The sequence below is a fragment of the Neophocaena asiaeorientalis genome, unplaced genomic scaffold, assembly GCF_003031525.2.
Source record: "Neophocaena asiaeorientalis asiaeorientalis breed wild unplaced genomic scaffold, Neophocaena_asiaeorientalis_V1.1 scaffold188, whole genome shotgun sequence".
Taxonomy (NCBI): Eukaryota; Metazoa; Chordata; class Mammalia; order Artiodactyla; family Phocoenidae; genus Neophocaena; species Neophocaena asiaeorientalis.
The window spans coordinates 688,838-708,719 of record NW_020174156.1 but is presented as its reverse complement, the minus strand read 5'-3'; positions in this window follow the sequence as shown (position 1 = coordinate 708,719).

Sequence of the window (19,882 nt, the reverse complement as noted above, 5' to 3'; positions counted from 1 at the left end):
GTAATTTTTCTCATGGTCTGTGATTCTTAATTTTATGTGTCAACGTGCCTGGGCTAAGAGATTCCCAGATAGCTGATAAAACATTATTATCATCCAAATTGTTGAAAACCCAAATAGAACAAAAAGGTGGAGTAAAAATGAATTCTCTCTCTGCTTAAGCTGGAACACTGATCTTCTGACCTTGTTCATCAATGTCCTGTCCTGGTTCTTTGGTCTTCGGACTTGAACCAGGACTTAGGCCATTGGCCCCTTGGTTTTAGGGCCATCAGGCTCAGACTAGGGCTTACATCATTGGCTCCTCTGGTTCTTAAGACATCAGGTTGGGACTGGAACTACAGCACCCGCTTTACCAGGTCTCCAGCTTATAGATGTTAGATTGTGGGACTTCTCAGTCTTCATAATTGTATGAGTGAATTCCTCATAATAAATCTCTTTCTGTATATCTTTCTATATATCATATTGGTTCTGTTTCTCTGGAGAACCCTGACTAATACATGACTTCGTTCAAACAATGAAGAGAGGAAATTCTTTCACTAATATGTTAAAACACTTCTAAGGTTTAGCCTTTATCACACCAAGTAGATGAAAAAAAAAATATGAACAATGTTATGGCTACATTTTTTGAAAGCAGTATAATACAAATACAATTTAATAATACATTTAAATAAATATTAATGATAATAATAAATCCATGGAAACAAAGGCCGATATGAAAATAATATAAAATATTTAGGAAAAAATGGAAATTAAAACACTATCATTTAATAACTTGTTTAAGGAGCCAAATAGTGGTTACATCTTATCTCATACTTTTGCTTGCTTTTATTTAAAAGTAAACATAAAAATAAATCAATTTTAATTATTCAACCCCAAATTTTTTTAAAACATCCATAGGGATAGATTAATGAAATTAAAGGTATACTATACTAATTTATTAAAATATGGTAGCATTAAATTGCAAATATAAGGGATTTTTCACAAAAATATATCAGCAAAATTAAAAATGAAAATGAGGGTGTAAAAACTAAAGAATTTTAAAAGTATAATTATAATTTTAAAGTGTAATAATAAAGCAAAAAACTTCAATCAAATGAATGATTTTTGACATAGGCATAATGCAATAACTGACAGAACTTTTTTTTTTTGCGGTACGCGGACCTCTCACTGTTGTGGCCTCTCCTGTTGCAGAGCACAGGCTCCGGACGCGCAGGCTCAGTGGCCATGGCTCACGGGTCCAGCTGCTCCGCAGCATGTGGGATCTTCCCGGACCGGGGCACGAACCCGTGTCCCCTGCATTGGCAGGCGGACTCTCAACCACTGCTCCATCAGGGAACCATATTCTATAATCTACTCATGTTATAGACAAAAAAATGTACTAATCTTCCTAATTTTTTCTATGAGGAAAAATAGGATTATTTATTTTAAAACCTACTAAATATATTTCCAAATAATTAAATAATGGTAATATCAACAATTGATTAAGTACTGCATTTTGAGTCAAGCACAGGAGAATGTACCTTACATTATCTGACTTATTCCACATAACAACATCCCTATGTTAGGTGTTATAATCTCCACTTTATACATGAAGCAACTGAGCTCAGAGTTAATGTTACATGCCCAAGGTCATCATCAGTAACTCTCAGAGCTAAAACATAAACCTAGTTCTATCTCACTCAAAAGTTTATTTTCTTAACCACTAAGTCATACTACCTCCCAACTAAAGTCATTATTATATACCTATCATATTATCTAATTATGCTTACTTACAGAAGAATTCATGATTTCCTCACTAAAGGTACTGCCATAAAAAACACTGCCTCTCGAAACCAGTTTATCATCTGCTGACTCAAAGAAAGCAAAATGAAATTGCTAAAACTAAAGTAAATAAATAGGAACTTGCCAGAAAGATTTTCTGTGTACTCTGAGACTTCTCTTTTCTTCACATCCACCAACTTGTTGAAGTGACTTGCTTCTCCCAGGACTGTTACATAACCTATATCAAAATATCCCAGACTGAAATTAAGGTGATTGTTTGTAACCCGTCTCTTTACTTCTACATTTCTGTTCTATTGGCAGCAACTTTATTTGCTGGCCCAGATGGCAACCACAAACTTTTCAATTTGATCAGAGCCAAAAGCTTTGCTCTTCTCTGCCAGTGCATTCCTTGTTTATTCACTCAGCTCTACAGCAGGAACTTCACAGGAAAACAAAAGTATAAAAGGGAATAAGGGAGTTATTCCAACTGAGCTTAGATATTCCTGATAATCTATTTTTGGAGGATTGTGTAAATAGAAAATAAAAGTCCAAAGAGAAAGTCAACCCCTGGACACTGATGTAAACATGTCCCAATATCAGGAACTATCACTTGGCAGGGTAAGACTGGGCCAAGACAGCCAGGCTCAGCCCTTCTGGCATGTGTAAGCCAGGGCAGGGCCTCCCACTAAGCATCGTAACAGTGGTGGACAGTGACTGGGCAGGAGCCCATCATAAACATTTGGGGCAAGATAGCATATGATGGTGCTTGATGGGCAATGAGAAAACCTACTCCGAACTTGAGTGTTAGATCCTGGTGAAGTGGCCTGTAAAAGGCAGTTTTTGGAATTTAAGGTAATTATGCTGAAGTTTAAAGAGATACGTTTGGTGGAAAAAGAAGTTGGTAACTAGAAGAGGGTAACTAGCAAGATCTCACACTAGATAGAAAAATTAGCCTTGACAACAACTTGACCATATATCTCACCAGGGTTCAGGGAGATTTGAAGTTTGATGTCTTCTGATATCATTTGCTATTAAATCAATTCGTTCTGTTGAACTGCAGTGAATTCTAACTTCTGTAAGTTGTACCCATTGAAATGCTCATTTGTGTTTATTTTCATCAAGCCTGAAACCCACTCCTGCAGAAAATTCAGGTCTATCCACTCTCAAGAGACCATGTGGGACTGGACAAAAAGCTCTAGCCTGTACCTGCATGGGGCCGAGCACTAGGGCTGCCACCCCAGGATGCAGAATTTGTGCACTGCACAATTCCAGGGAGCACTGCTCACATGACAATTAAGTGAGTAGCGCTCCCAGGAGTTATGTAGTACACAAAATGCACAGCTGTATGTTCAGGCTCTGTCTAAGGCCCACAGATAGTAGGGTAATTTCAGCCTGCTCTGTAGTACTTCATGTCCTTCATATAGTACTTCATGTTCTCTAATCCATGACAGAAGGTAAGCTCCCAGAGGGCAGATGTTTTGTCCATTTCGTTCCCTTATCTATGCCAAGTAGTTAGAACAGTGCCTGTTCCAAAGTAGACACTCAATAAGCATTTGTTAAACAAAAGGAGCGCTCTAAATCTAGAGTAGGTAAGAAGATTCAGCTAGTGTTTAAATAATGAGGCTGCTAGAAAGAAATCATAATAATGTCAGAAGCCATGATGGTGGCCTAACTGGCATAGGCACTTGCTAAGGCTTTTGTGAGGAGGCTGCCCTTTGATGTCACCTGAAAGAAAGAAACAAGTTCATAGCTTTGTTTACTGACATATAATGTGCACACCAGACACAGTCAACCATCCTTTACCTTTATTTCATTTCTAACTCTCACCTCAGAAGAGCCTCAGAGATAAACTGAAGAAAGCAATGGCCCTCAAGAATTTCTGTGAAAATCAACAATACCAGGGGCTGTGAGTACACATTAAAATAATGGCTTCAAAATGGCCACCTCAAAATTCCAAGCCTCATGGGCCAAAAGCCATATCTAAGGAATGGATAGTGACCAAATTCTAGAAAGCAAAACTGACCCAAGAAGCTAATGTGATATCAAAACTGAATGTAAACATTGCATAATGACAACCAAATAGGACAAGAAAGAAGAAGGTGTATAAAGAGGCATTACCCAGGCAAAGCAGAAGTCTCTTTCCTTACAAGCTGCCTCTGAAATAACACCGATAGTACAATAATTTGAGGACAAAATGTCCAAACATTTAGAACTGCTGTGCGGGGTATTTATCTGAAATGATACTGTAGTAGACCCAGGAGGGGAAGTGATGTTGCTTTTCCCAAGGGTCTTGTGTATGAGTATCATTCAAACCGGCAGCTATAATGGGCTCATAGAGTTTGGTGCACAGAAATCCAGAAACAAGTGACTTTCTACTCTGATTACTTCTTTCACTGACACACTGTTAGGTGAGGATATCATATTCATTTTGGCAGGCAGGTATTGTATGGTGTGAAAACTTAAGTCATAGAAAATAATACAAGCAATTTCTCAGGTTATCATTTTGCCAACAAATGGCATTTTACTAAATTATATTAAAATCTATGTCATCTGCAAAACTGCCTTAAATCCTGCTTTCAAAAATAAATAAGGATTCACCCTTCAAGATCTTGACCTGAACAACACTGCTGTCATTTAACCTTAAAAAAGCAAAAATGTTACTTGCATTCACTCCTATCCCCTCCCCCTGCCCACCCCAGCTCCTATAATGAAAATGACAAGTTTCTGAAAATTTCAAAACTACAGGCTGCCCATCTTTCAATATAAGGCCAAGGGCAGGGAAGTGAAAACACTGAGGGAGGTGGAGTGTAACAGGAAGAAAAACTTCCTCCTTCCCCCGCTTCCTCCCTCCTCTCCCTCCCTCTCTTCCTTCCTACCTTCCTTCCTTCCTTCCTCCCATCCTTCCTTCCTTCCCTCCCTCCCACTCTTCCTCCCTCCCTCTCTCTCTTTTCCTTCCTTCCTTCCTTCCTTTCTTCTTCCTTCCTTCCTTGCTTCCTTCCTTTCTCTCTCTCTCTTTCTCTCTCTCTCTCTCTCTCTCTGTCTCCATGCTGGTCATGAAACTTGTTCTTTAGATGACAGTATAAGTTCAAATATTTCACAAAAATTCCAACACTAAATTTGTCCATAGCCAAGCTCTCTGTGTGTGTGTGTGTGTGTGTGTGTGTGTGTGTGTGTGTTATTCAGTCCAAATTCAATCACTTGGTTGGCTTTTATTTTTCTGGCCACTTAATGCCTCTTTGTATTATTTTCATGCTGTCACAGAAATAGAAAAGAAACAAAGACAGGTAGAATGTAATTTGTACATGTATAATTTCCAAGTCCTCCATAACAAATTTCTGTCCCATTTACTTCAGATTATCTTTCAACATTCAAATAAGTTTCCTCTGATTGTTCCTATATTATAAAACTCACACCATAAGAAAACTACCACTTCTACTTCTATCTGTTTAATCATTCATCTCATCTCTCCCCTCCTCTCCACCCCCACCCCCACTACTGCCAGAGTACATGTCCTTACCCTCATCTAACCCCAAGTTACTGGTGACTAATTTTATTAATGATCAAAATTTCTATAAATTAATTCTTAAGAACTGTCAACCTTGACCTTCTAACAGCAGTGTGATACATGTTTTGTCTGCTTTTAATTTCTAAGTCTCAGGAAAGGAAATTGCATATATGGTACATAAAAGTTGCCTAGATTAAAACTGTGGATTGAAACAAAAGATCATGAACTATGGCATATATGATCACAAAAATCACCATTTGTAATTCAACTTAGGATCCAGCAGGTGAGTGAATAATTATGTTTAACCTTAACTTTCATAAAAATAGTAGATAGTAGAAAGAAGGTGGCCAGTGGAAAGAACTGGCTCTGGTAGTAATTATCCCTGGGTTCCTGGGAAATTTTTCAATTTCTCTGAATCACAAAAAGAAGGTTGGATTAGGCAGTTTCCAAGGTCTCTTCTCCTTTAATACTCTATTATTCTATTTTCTCTTTCTTAGCTTCAGTTTCCTAATTTAAAATCAGTAGAGGGGGAAGTTGATCAGTTAACTTTATTCCCCCAAATATCTAAAATGTTATGAATCTAAAATGGTTTTAATTTTTTGAGTTTCTAACGAGAAGGGAAAACAAAAAAAACTGATATATGGACCTTAAAGAAACCCAATTTCAAATTATTGTCACCCTACAATTTTTAGCAACTTGAACATTTTCATAGGTATTTTTCGTTTTCTACACCATTAACACTAGATACATTGCAAACCCACTGAACTGTCTCTCCTACAAAGAGTGAGTCTGTGATAAATGCTACTTCAACATTTTTCTCTTTTAATAATCTGCTTTAGTGCATAAAATACTAAGATTTCATTATATTATTATATTCATATATTCCACTGAACAGAATTGGAAATTTAAATTCATAGAATATTTTCTAGATACCATCAAATCTATAGATCAATGTAGAATATTTAATATAATAAAATGAGGTCAGTCCAATGTTTCAGCGAATGTTTCATAGTAGGATCAAACACGGTACCTTAAAAATTAGAAACACATTTAGGGTCAAAGTAACTTTATTGCTTAATTTCCCCTGAAACTGTGGTTATGTCTCTTTATTCACAGTCATTATTTGGAACCTCCCTCTTACACCAAGAAGCTTCAAATATTGGGTTGGCCAAAAGTTCATTTTTTTTTTCCGGTAAGATGGCTCTAGTAGCACTTAGTTGTCTTTAAGTTCATTCAAAACAATTTTCTTAGATTGTATGTGACAGCTGTCATATCAGCGTGCATCTAAAAAAAGACATCAAAATTGGTGAATTTTTTTTTTTCATTTTTGGTTTTGCGGTACGCGGGCCTCTCCCTGCTATGGCCTCTCCCGTTGTGGAGCACAGGCTCCAGACGCACAGGCTCAGCGGCCATGGCTCACGGGCCCAGCCGCTCCGCGGCATTGGGGATCCTCCCGGACCAGGGCACAAACCCGCGTCCCCTGCATCGGTAGGCAGACTCTCAACCACTGCGCCACCAGGGAAGCCCAAAATTGGTGAATTTTTGTGTAGCCATTTTAATATTGAAGATGGAAGGATAAAAGCAACATTTTCAGCATATGATGCTTTACTATTACGAAAGATAAAAACGCAACTGAAACGCAAAAAAAGATCTGTGCTGTGTATGGGGAAGGTGCTGTGACTGATTGAATGTGTCAAAAGTGGTTTGCAAAGTGCTGGAGACTTCTCTCTGGACGATGCTCCACTGTCAGGTAGACCAGTTGAAGTTGATAGCCATCAAATCGAGACATTAATTGAGAACAGTCAACATTCTACCATGTGTGAGATAGCTGACATAGTCAAAATATCCATATCAAGTTGGAAATCATTTGCACCAGCTTGGCTATGTGAATCACTTTGATGTTTGGGTTCCACATAAGTTAAGCAAAAAAAACCTCACTGACCATATTTCTGCATGTGACTCTCTACTTAAATGTAATGAAAATGTTCCATTTTTAAAACAAATTGTGACGGGCAATGAAAAGTGGATACTGTACAATAATGTGGGATGGAAGAGAGTGTGGGGCAAGTAAAATGAACCATCACCAAGCACACCAAAGGCTGGTTTTCATCCAAAGAAGGTGATGTTGTGTATATGGTGGGATTGGAAGGGAGTCCTCTATTATGAGCTCCTTCTGGAAAACCAAACAATTAACTCCAATAAGTACTGCTCCCAATTAGACCAAGTGAAAGCAGCACTCAATGAAAAGCGTCCAGAATTAGTCAACAGAAAATATATAATCTTCCATCAGGATACCACAAGACCACATGTTTCTTTAATGACCAGGCAAAAACTGTTACAGCTTGGTTGGAAAATTCATCTGCCATATTCACCAGACATCGCACCTTTGGATTTCCATTTATTTTGGTCTTTACAAAATTCTCTTAATGGAAAAAATTTCAATTCCCTGGGAGACTACTGTAAAAGGCACCTGGAACAGTTCTTTGCTCAAAAAGATTAAAAGTTTGGGGAGGATGGAATTATGAAGTTGCCTGAAAAATGGCAGAAGGTAGTGGAACAAAAGGGTGAATACATTGTTGTTTACAATAAACTTCTTGGTGAAAATGAAAAATGTGTCTTTTATTTTTACTTAAAAATCAAAGGCACTTTTTGGCCAACCCAACATTACATTGTAAATGGTATGTATTTATTATAAATTATACATTATAATGATATAGCTCACTTACTATGTTCTTTAAAAATTATTAATGGTTTTCTTTTTAAATCTATGGCTTTAAGTTAATATTTTTCTATTAATGACACTGTTGTTGCAAATATTAAAATTATGACTTGGTATCTAATGAACAGCACATAGCAATCTGATTTTCTAAATAAGTTTTAGTGGATTAGGGACCGAGCCTGAAGAATTGCCTTAGGATGACTCTGGGGCAATGTTTTAACACCCTGAAATATGTCTAGCCATCATGGAGCCCCAATTCTGACTTAGAACACTCTGAAATTTTAAAATTTTTCAATAAGTTTCTTTGTACTTGTTTCTTTCCCTTAACAGCTGGGATTGACCTAATCGTAGTCCAAGGGAAGAAGAAAAGAGCTAACTTAACAAAGTCAGCAGTTCAGTGTCAAGTTCTGATTTTAGATGGTAACACAGTAAAGGGTATCTGTTAAGGATGCTGAGCTCAGGAGTTGGACGGACTTAAGTTAGCATCTGACTTCTACCACTATATGATCTTGGGCAAATTAGATAAACTGTATGCTTCCGTATCCTAATTTGTAAAATTGGAACAAAGCAGTGTATTTTCAAAGGGTTCTAGAGAGAACGAAAATGAGATAACACAACTTAATTACTTAGTGGAGTACCTAGTACTGAGTAGGCAGTTCAGTAAATGACCGTAATAAATTCAATTACTATATACTTTCTTTTACTTGTTACTTTTTAACAATTACCTTGTGAGCCTTCATTGTACAGATAAGGAACCAAGTTTATAAGATTTTTTAAAACTTAAAATGCAGAATAAAACTGCAGTGGGGTCACAGGGACTTGCCAGAACTCATAGTTCCATCTCTTCCATACTTCATAGCTGGAAACTGGCTATAAGCTACTGAGAACTACCAAAACAAAGTGTACCAGTTCTGGTCCAAGATGGCAACATAGAAGACTCCTGAACTCACCTCCTCTCATGGACACAGCTAATCTACAACTATACATGGAACAATTCCATCTGAAAGAAATCCAGAAACAAGTGACTGACTCCTACACATCAGTAGAACATGAAAATACCCACATCAAAATGAGTCTTGGCACACACTCAACTACTGCAGGCCAGAAGAGAGCAGCATGATATATTCAAAAGGCTGAAAGAAAAAGCTGCAAAACAAGAATACTCTACCCAGCAAAGTTGTCCTTCAGAACTGAAGGAAAGATAAAGCATTTTCCAGACAAGTAGAAGTTGAAAGAGCTCATCACCATTAAGCCAACCTTACAAGAAATGTTAAAGGGAATTCTTCAAGCTAAAATAAAAGGACACTAATTAGTAACAGAAAAACATATAACAGCCTAAATCTCACTAGTAAAGGTAAATGTACAATTAAGTTCAGAATACTTTAACACTGTAATGTTAGTGGGTAAATCACTTATAAATCTAGTATGAAGGTTAAAACACAAAAGTATTAAAATAACTATAATTACAACAATTTATTAATGGATGCACAAGGTAAAAAGGTGTAAATTGTGACATCAAAAACATAAAATGTGGGGGTGGGAAGAATAAAATATAGAGATTTAGTATGCATTTGAAGTTAAATTATCAGCTTAAAATACTTATGAATATATGATGTTTTATGAATATAAGATAAATATAAGATGTTTTATGAATATAAGATGTTTTATGTAAGCCTCAAGGAAACCTATGATAGACACACAAAAGAGAAAGAGAAAGGACTCTGAGCATACCACTACAGAAAATGATCAGATCACAAAGGAAGAGAACACAAGAAGAAGAAAAAAAAAATTATAAAACAGCCAAAAACAATTAATAAAATGTCAATAGTAAGTCAATAGCTAGCAATAATTACTTTGTAAATGGATAATATTCTCCCATCAAAAGACACAGAATGGCTGAAAAAAATATCCAACTATATTCTGCCTTCAACAGACTCACTTCACAAGCAAGGATACACACAGACTGAAAGTGTATGGATGAGAAAAGATATTCCATGCAAATGGAAACCAAAAAAAAGCTAGGGTAGCTATACTCATATCAGACAAAATAGACTTTAAGCCAAAGACTGTAATAAGAGAAAAAGGTTATTATATAATGATAAAGGGATCAATCCAACAAAAGTATATATCATTTGTAAATATTTATGCAATCCAACATAGGAGCACCTAAATATGTAAAGCAAAATTTAACAGACTTGAAGGGAGAAATAGACAGCAATACAATACTAGTAGGGGACTTCAAAACCCCACTTTCAACAACGGATAGATCATCCAGACAGAAAATCAATAAGAAAACTTTGGACGCAAATGACACATTAGACCAGATGGATTCAGGAGACGTTTACAGAACATTCCAAAAGCAGTAGGATACATATTTCTCTCAAGGGTATGGAACATTCTCCAGGATAGATCATAAGTTAGGCCATAAAACAGGTCTTAGTAAATTTAAGAAGACTGAAATAATATCAAGCATCTTTTTTAAATACAATGGCATGAAACTGGAAATCAACTACAAGAAGAAAACTGGAAAATTCACAAATATGTGAAATAAACAGCATTCTACTGAACAACTAATGGGTCAAGGAGGAAATCAAAAGAAAAATAAATTATCTTGAGACAAGTGAAAATGAAAATACAAAACCTTAGGGTATGCAGGAAAAGCAGCTCTAAGAGGGAAGTTCATAGCAATAAACACCTACATTAAGAATAAAGAAAGATCTCAATAAACAACCTAACTTCACACCTCAAGGAACTAGAGAAAGAAGAACAAATGAAGGCCATAGTTAGTAGAAGAAAGGATGTAATAAAAATCAGAGCAGTAATAAATTAGAGACTAAAAAGACAACAGAAAAGATTAATGAAACAAAGAGCTGGCTTTTTTTCTGAAAAGATAAGAAAATTAGACAAAGCTTTGGCTAGATATAAGCTGGGTATAAAGGGAATGCAGTTCAACATAATAAAGCTCATATATGCTAAGTCCACAACTAACATCATACTCAATGTTAAATAGCTGAAAGCTTTTCCTCTAAGATCAGGAACAACACAAGGATTCCCACTCTCACCACTCTTATTCAATATAGTAATGGAACTCCTATTCAGAGCAATTGGGCAAAATAGAAATAAAAGGCATCCAAATAAAAAAGGAAGAAGTAAAACTGTCTCTATCTGAAGATGACATATTACACAGAGAAACCCTAAAGACTTCACAAAAAATCTATTAGAACTAATAAATTCAGTAAAGTTATAGGATACAAAATCAATATAGCAAAATCAGTTATGCTTAAATACACTAATAATAAACTTTCAGAAAGATAAATTAAGAAAATAATTTCATTTATAATTGCGTGAAAAAGAATAAAATATCTAGGAATAAATTTAACTAGAAGGTGAAAGTTCTGTACACTGAAAACTATAAGACACTGATGAAAGAAATCAAAGAAGACACAAATAAATGGAAAGATATCCTGTGCTTATGATTGGAAGAACTAATATTATTAAAATGTCCATACTACCTAAAACCATCTATAACTTAAATTAATCTTTTCAAAATTCCAATTGCATTTTTTCACAGAAATAGAAAAAAATCCTAAATTTTGAATGAAACCACAGAAGACCCTGAATAGCCAAGGCATTCTTGAGAGAGATGAAGAAAGCTGGAGGCATCATGCTTCTTGATTTTTAAATTATATTATAAAACTATAGTAATCAAAATAGTATGGTATTGGCATAAAAACAGACACATGGATCAAAGGAAAAGAATAGAGAGTCCAGAAATAAATTAATCATATACAGTCAATTAATTTACAACATAGGAGTCACAAATATTCAATGGAGAAAGAACAGGCTCTTCAATAAATGGTGTTGGGAAAACTGGACAGCCACATACAAAAGAACGAAACTGGACCACAGTTTTACTCCATACACAAAAATTAACTCAAAATAGATAAAAATTTGAATGTAAGCCTTGAAACCATACAACTCTAAATGAAAACATAAGGGGTAAGCTCTTTGACATTACCCTTGGCAATGATTTCTTTTGGATTCGACCCCAAAAGCCAAGGGCAACAAAACAAAAATGCACAATGGGACTATATCAAACTAAAAAGCTTCTGCATGGAAAAGAAAACCATCAGCAAAATGAAAAGACAACCTATGGAATGAGAGAAAACAGTTGTGTATCATATATTTGATAAGGGGTTAATCAAAATATATAAAGAACTCAAAACTCATAGCAAAAAACCAAGCAATCTATTTAAAAAATGGACACAGGAACTGAATAGACCCTTTTCCAAGAAGACATTCAAATGGCCAATGGGGTATATGAAAAGGTGCTCAACATCACTAATTATCAGGGACCTGCAAATCAAAATCACAGTGATATATCACCTCTCACCTGTCAGAATGTCTATCACCAAAAAGACAAGAGATAACTAGTGTTGGCGAAAATGTGGAGAAAAGGGAACCCTTATACACTGTTGACAGGAATGTAAATTGGTACAGTCATTATGGAAAACAGTATGGAAGTTCCTCAAAAAATTAAAAATAGAACTAACAGTTGATACAATAATCCCATTTCTGGGTATATATTCAAAGGAAATGAAAACAGGACATTGAAGAGTTATCTGCACTCCATATTTACTGCAGCATTATTTACAATAGCCAAGATATGGACACACCTAAATGTCCTTCTATAAGTGAATGGATAAAGAAGATGTGATATATATACAATGGAATACTATTCCACCACTTAAAAAAAAATGAAACATTTGTGACAACATAGATGGACCTCAAGGCTATTATGCTAAGTGAACTAAGTCAGAGAAAGATAAATTCTGCATGGCATCACTTATATGTGGAATCTAAAACAAAACAAAGCAAGTCAAACTCATAGAAACAGAGAGTATAAAAGTGGTTGCCAGGGGCTGGGGAGTGGGAAAAACAGGGTGAGGTTGGTACAAGGGTACAGACTTTCAGCTATAATGTAAAAAAGGTCTGAGGATCTACTGTAAAACATGGTGACTATAATTGAAATTTGCTAAGAGAGCAGAACTTAAATGTTGTCACACATATCATAAAGAAAATTCATCTAATGATGGATGTGTTCATTAACTAGAGAGTGGGCTGGGGGAATCCTTTCACAATGTATATCAAATCATCATAAGGTACACTTTAAATATCTTATAACTTTATATGTAATTATAACTCAAGATAGCTAAAATAATAAACAAACACAAACAAACAAAATAAATTGGGGGATAAAAGAGTCAGCATAAAAATGACCCACATTTCCTAAAAGCATTAATTCCTTCCAAGATCTGAGCCAGGAATACCAACTATGTAAAACCAGAACAAATGATCATATTTTTTATATACTACCCTCAATACCTAAAATTGTGCTCAAACTCTTATATTTGCTTGAGATTGAGGATTCCTTATCTTAAGTGAAACTAACCACTAAGCTAGATTTTAGGCTGTCTTCATTTTGAACTGACATATATTTTCTTTACCCCAAATTAGCTGTACATCCAGCTAATTGCACCAATAAGTGACTAATTGGTAGGTAGCTATGTGAGTAATTACCTGATTTGCACAGGTAAGTGATGTTTATTTCAAGTGTACTTCTCATGCCAAGTTTTAGAAATTTGGCTCAAAAGTTCAGAAAGACAAACTGAATCAAAGCCATATCATGCCTTGTTTATAACCATAAACAATAGAGCATAAATAAATTATTGATTGTGATATGCTATCTGAAGTAATCTAAAGATCTCAAAATGTCTTCAGATTGTACTTTCCAGGTATTTATAAAAAAGAAAAACAAAAGCCAAATGTCGGGGCTTCCCTGGTGGCGCAGTGGTTGAGAATCCACCTGCCAATGCAGGGGACACGGGTTCCATCACTGGTCCAGGAAGATCCCACATGCCACGGAGCAACTAAGCCCGTGCGCGACAACTACTGAGCCTGTGTGACACAACTACTGAAGCCCGCATGCCTAGAGCTCGTGCTCCACAACGAGAAGCCCACGCACCTCAACAAAGAGTAGCCCCTGCTCGCCGCAACTAGAGAAAGCCTGTGCGCAGCAGCGAACACCAAACACAGCCAAAAAATAAAATAAATAAATTTATTTTTTTTAAAAAAAGCCAAATGTCATGTTTTTCTAAATACCAAAAGCTTAGGAAGTACTTTGTCAGGTCATTTAACCAACAAAGACAAGTGGCAATAATCTCTCCACGAAATTACAGAAGCCTGTATAATCATTTGAAGATTTGACTGAAAGAAAAATAACATTCTATCCTGGCAATATTACTGCATTCACACAACAGTGATCTCCCTCAGCAGCTAAATACTGGGCAAATTTTAAAAATGGAGATTTAACTTAACTCTTAATCTTTTTTAGCAGGGCATTTAATTTCAAATGGTTGCAATGGTGAATTTCAGAAGTGTTTCAGTTATGTGACTCATCCTCTTTCTTCCCAATTTACTACCCTCCCCTTTATTTATCATTTCCCACAAAATAGAAAAAAAAAGCACAAAGCTGTGTTTTCACACTATACTTAATTACAAATTCTTCTCTTTCAAAAATACATCTCAGTAGTTTCTCTTTCACAGTATCATTACTGAAGATTTATTTCCAATTACTACATGTTAAATGTCGGACATTTAAGTGAAAAATGCTTTCCATGTAATAAGTGGCCTTGAAGTCATTTTAAAATTTTCAATATGTGTATATGAGCAGGTCCCTAATAAATTAGAAGATATGTATATAGAAAGATTCTTTACTATAGATGCATTGTTTTCTTTCATGAAAAAAAATTAGAAAAATCCAATAGGGCTTAAAAATACATAATATATGTGACTATAAATTTGGAAGGTATAATATTGAACATATGGCCACAGAGATGTGAAACTTTCTAAACTATGAAACATAATATCTACCTGCAATGAACAACACAGAACAGAGAATTCAAATATAATAGCATCCTTTATATTCTCTCTGTTAGATAAATCATAATAAATATGAGCATTTACACATAATTCAAAGCATATGCTCCTAAAATTTGTTTCTAGAATATTGTAAAAAATGCATTTTACATGTCATGTAGTAAGCTTTAATTTGTTATTTTTCTACTATAAGATATTAAAAATATCTTTTATTCCACTTTTTGGGCTTTCTTTTAGAAGAGAAACTTAGTGGCTTCTAGTTACTCTAAAAACTTGCAGGTGTGTCAGGTTTTCCAACTCCTATCAATGTAAAAAATATCAAGTGGCTTTAATAATATAATTCATAAACAGGGGCTCCATGAAATTTTTCAAATCAGAATAATCTAATTCAATTATCATTATAAGGTAGATACTGCTAACCACTTGAAAATGGATTCTGGTATAGCACCATTCACTTGGAACAATTATTTTCTTTAGAAATAGAAGGGATATAAGACAATATGACATGTGAGATTAGGTGACAGCCTGCAGTGTGCACTGCTGTGGAAAGGATTTAGGATCTGCGATCGGAAAGGGAAAATTATATTCAAAGGGCCCATGGAGAACCTTTGGGTACTGTATCAGCTATATGGGGATCATTAGGAATTAAGAGATCACACACTGGTTTTGTCAAAAAAAGAAATCATTTCTTTTCTCTTTGCCCTGTTTACTAGATTTAGATAATCACAAAAGGCAAAAATTGGAAGTAGATCAAAAATTAAAAAAAAAAAAAACAACTAAGACAATTGAATAGAATTCAAAACCAGTGTACATAATTTAGCTAGCCATGACAAGGGAAAATTTCTTCTCAAAGACGAATGAATGCCCATGTTCATAATATTGCCAACCCTGGGTCTAGCCAAAAATCCATCACAAATGGCTGTATTATAAACCTACACACCTAGGAAGCAGCAACAAGGATGGCAAGAGCCCAGCAGAGGCTACCCAGTGCCTGTCCACATGCAGCTGCCCTTCTGACAAAGCCCTGTGACCTGTTCTCAGTGCTGCTATAAATAGATGAGTAATTAAATTCTCCACCACAAATAAATCTGAAAATGAATCAAGGATCACACTAAATCTGGGGCTCACTTATCTGTATTGCTCATAGTCCCTAATTATAGTCCCCATTGAATGAATGAATGATTTCTCTATGTGAGTGAATCCAGACAATGTCTTTGATATTGGCTGACCTTGGAAATTTACCATTAGGTTAGAAAGTTTAACTGTCTTTTTATACTTCACTGCAGAATCACTATCGCAGCTTCTAGGTAGGAAGGCTTTTTTTGCAAACAAGAAGAAAAATGACTGGCAGTGTGGGGTCATGCACAGGCTTCACTGACATGGAGATGTAGGGGAGACATCAGAAACAGAAGGCCTATGGGTACCGAATGCAGCTCTTCCATTGTTTTCTGCAGCTTCACCCTTGAGAGAATCTGCTTCCTTGAGTATAAAATGGGAAGAAAATTACTGCCTGCTCTATCTACTTTACAGGGAACTGGAAGTTTAAATAAGATGCTCTTGAAATGTTTTGTAGACCATAAAACATTAGTCAAATAAAAGTTATTGGGCTTCCCTGGTGGCGCAGTGGTTGAGAGTCCGCCTGCCGATGCAGGGGACACGGGTTCGTGCCCCGGTCCGGGAAGATCCCACATGCCGCGGAGCGGCTAGGCCCGTGAGCCATGGCCGCTGAGCCTGCACGTCCAGAGCCTGTGCTCCGCAGTGGGAGAGGCCACAACAGTGAGAGGCCCGCGTACCGCAAAAAAAAAAAAAAAAAAAAAAAAAAAAAGTTATTATTACTGTATTACACAGCATAAGAAATACAGTACTAGATCTGGTCTGACCCTAATTCGAAAATTCTATTTAGAATTTATTATGACAGATCTATTTATAGATGATTAAAAATTCACTTGAAAACTAATTTTTAACGAACCTCTACGTCATCAAAATGTGTAATACAATTCCTGCTCCCAACTTTTGTATGCTCCTCTTTCCAAGAGTTAACAAAAAACTTTAAGGAGGTTACATAAGCATCTTTATAACTGCATGTTTACCAATTAATAAGGCAGCACACAATGTTCAAGTCAATCTGGGTAGGAAATGAGAATTTCATCTCTTACAGATCATGAGAAGAATTTGAACAGGCAAATTAATTTGCATCTGGAGCTTTCATGTAAATTGTAAAAAGGATACATGATCTTTTTTTCTCCTATCTAAAAACAAGTACATTTAAAACATCTGAATCATTATAGATAAACTGACTGAGTGCAAATTGACAACACAGCATTGAGTGCAGCCATTATAAAATAATGTATAGTAGACTAATCCCAGCTGCCAAATACACAAGTAATTTTGGTAGCATAAATGCAAAACAGATTTTCCAGTTAATTCTAAATTTCTTGAGAAACGAATCTTATATTTCCTACTATCAAAAGAAACCGATAGGGCTTCCCTGGTGGCGCAGTGGTTGAGAGTCCGCCTGCCGATGCAGGGGATACGGGTTCGTGCCCCCGTCTGGGAAGATCCCACATGCCGCGGAGCGGCTGGGCCCGTGAGCCATGGCCGCTGAGCCTGCGTGTCCGGAGCCTGTGCTCCGCAACAGGAGAGGCCACAACAGTGAGAGGCCCGCGTACCGCAAAAAAAAGAAAAAGAAAAAGAAAAAAAAATATGTGGATGAAAGTACTTCCGTTATAACTAGATAAAATGTTTGCTGGGGGCTTCCCTGGTGGCGCAGTGGTTGAGAGTTCACCTGCCGATGCTGGGGACGCGGGTTCGTGCCACTGTCTGGGAAGATCCCACATGCCGTGGAGTGGCTGGGCCCGTGAGCCATGGCCGCTGAGCCTGTGCGTCCGGAGCCTGTGCTCCGCAGCGAGAGAGGCCACAACAGGGAGAGGCCCGCGTACCGAAAAAAAAAAATGTTTGCTGGCATAATTATTTGCACACACATATTTTTCTAAAATCTGTTATAAATTATGGACATAGGCATTGTTATAGATAAAGAACACAGTCTGGATAATGCCCAGTAGAGAACAGCAATTAATCTCGCTGTAAAATGTTGTTTGAATTCCTTTCTTTAAACTGAGGCAGCAGTATGAAAAAAGTATCTGCTTTTTCATGATCCAAATGAAAATAAGTGTTAAAACCCATCCTAGACAGACCAAATATTCATCCACATTACAAGACCATTAAGCCATTCAACAATATGAAAATGTCTCTGTCTCAGTCCATTCAGGCTGCTATAACGAAATGCCATAGACTGGGGGGCTTAGAAACAACAGAAATTTCTCACAGTTCTGGAGGCTAGGAATTTCAAGATCAGATTCAGCGTCTGGTAAGGACCTGTTTTGTAGTTCATAGACAACATCTTCTCTTTGTATCTTCACATGGTGGAAGAGACGAGCTAGATCTCTAGGGTCTCTTTCATAAAAGCCCTAATCCCAAGCATCAGGGCTTTACCCTCATGACCTAGTCACCACCCAAAGGTCCCACCTCCTAGTACCATTACCTTGGGGGTTAGGATTTCAATGTACGAATTTTAGGGGACACACATGCAGTCTATAGCAATCTATAGTTTAAGCAGGGACTGGACGAGCATGAAACTGTTGCTCCTGGACAGGCTTCCTGATGCTGCTAAGCAGCTGATGAAAGCATGGCAAAAGGTCACCCCAAAGGCAAGCCTAAGGCAACAATGGGCAAGGGGGAATTGCCTTCTGAGCCTGAGGCTCCTCATTTTTCAGGTACTCATCCTGTGCCCGGATGCTACCCTCAAGTGTTCCTGCTGCATGTACTTCATTCACTCTACCGAAATTGACCCTTGGCATATCTGATGGCTTCTTATGCCAAGGGTACAGCCAACAGATAAGGGAGGAGAAGGAAAGGTCATTGAGTATCTACTATATCCCTAGCTCTTTACCAGTTTTAGATGTTATTATTCCATCAATTAACCTGAAGGTAATTAATGAAGGTGAGAAGGTGCTGGTACAAGGATCTAAACAGATTTCCTCCACTGTCTTTCACTAAACCATGCTGCCTCCTTGAAAAAAATAAAATACATTACACCCCGGGGAGATTTGTGTTTCATCAAGAGGGTAAGAAAAGATTCTAAAATGTGAAACTGGGTCTCTGTGGTTGTCTCTTTTTGAGGACTGAAAGGAGCCAGGACAGGGATGCTGGCTGGTCCCCGCTGTGAGTTGTTGAGGTCTTGAGGCAAGTGAAGGTGCCTGCTCACAGACCTTGCTTCCTGCAGCTACAAGGGACAACGGTAGTAACTTTTCAGGTTAGTATGTGCATTTTCCCCTCCTTTGCTAATTTTAAAGAAGTTTGAATTTCTGAAAAAAAAGTTAAAATCAATTACTCTACTGGCTCCTTCTGCATTTTGCTAAGAATTCACCATTCATTCCTTTGCTCATAGATTCACTGAGTACCATCACGTACCAGGTATTCTGCCAGTTCTGAGGTTTTCACTGGATACTAGAGGTCCGTCTGTCCCTAGACATGTTATCTCTGCTTTCACCTCAGGCTAACCTTGAGGAAAAAAATAGCATCTCTTTTTGTTCCCTCAAACTATGTTCTAGCAGCAAAAATCAATGGTGAACAATGGAGACTATTTTGTAGAAAAGTCAGAGGAGAAGGTGAGCATTTTACATGCCATAGGCTCCCACTTCCAAAATGCTCCTAAGTCATGTCTATTTGCCAAAGTCTCTCCGGCTAAGCATCTAACCAGACTACCCTGCAGCATGACCACCCCTCAGTGATACCCCAGCCTTGTTCACTGGCTGCCTAGGCCATGGAATCCCTGCCTTTGGTCTCTCCGCCCTCATCTGCCCAAAATCTTTTAGCTATTCTTATGCAGAACAAAGGTGCTTTGCTTAACTTCTCTGGACTTGAGTACTTCTATCCAAACACTTCACAAGCAAAGTGATCTC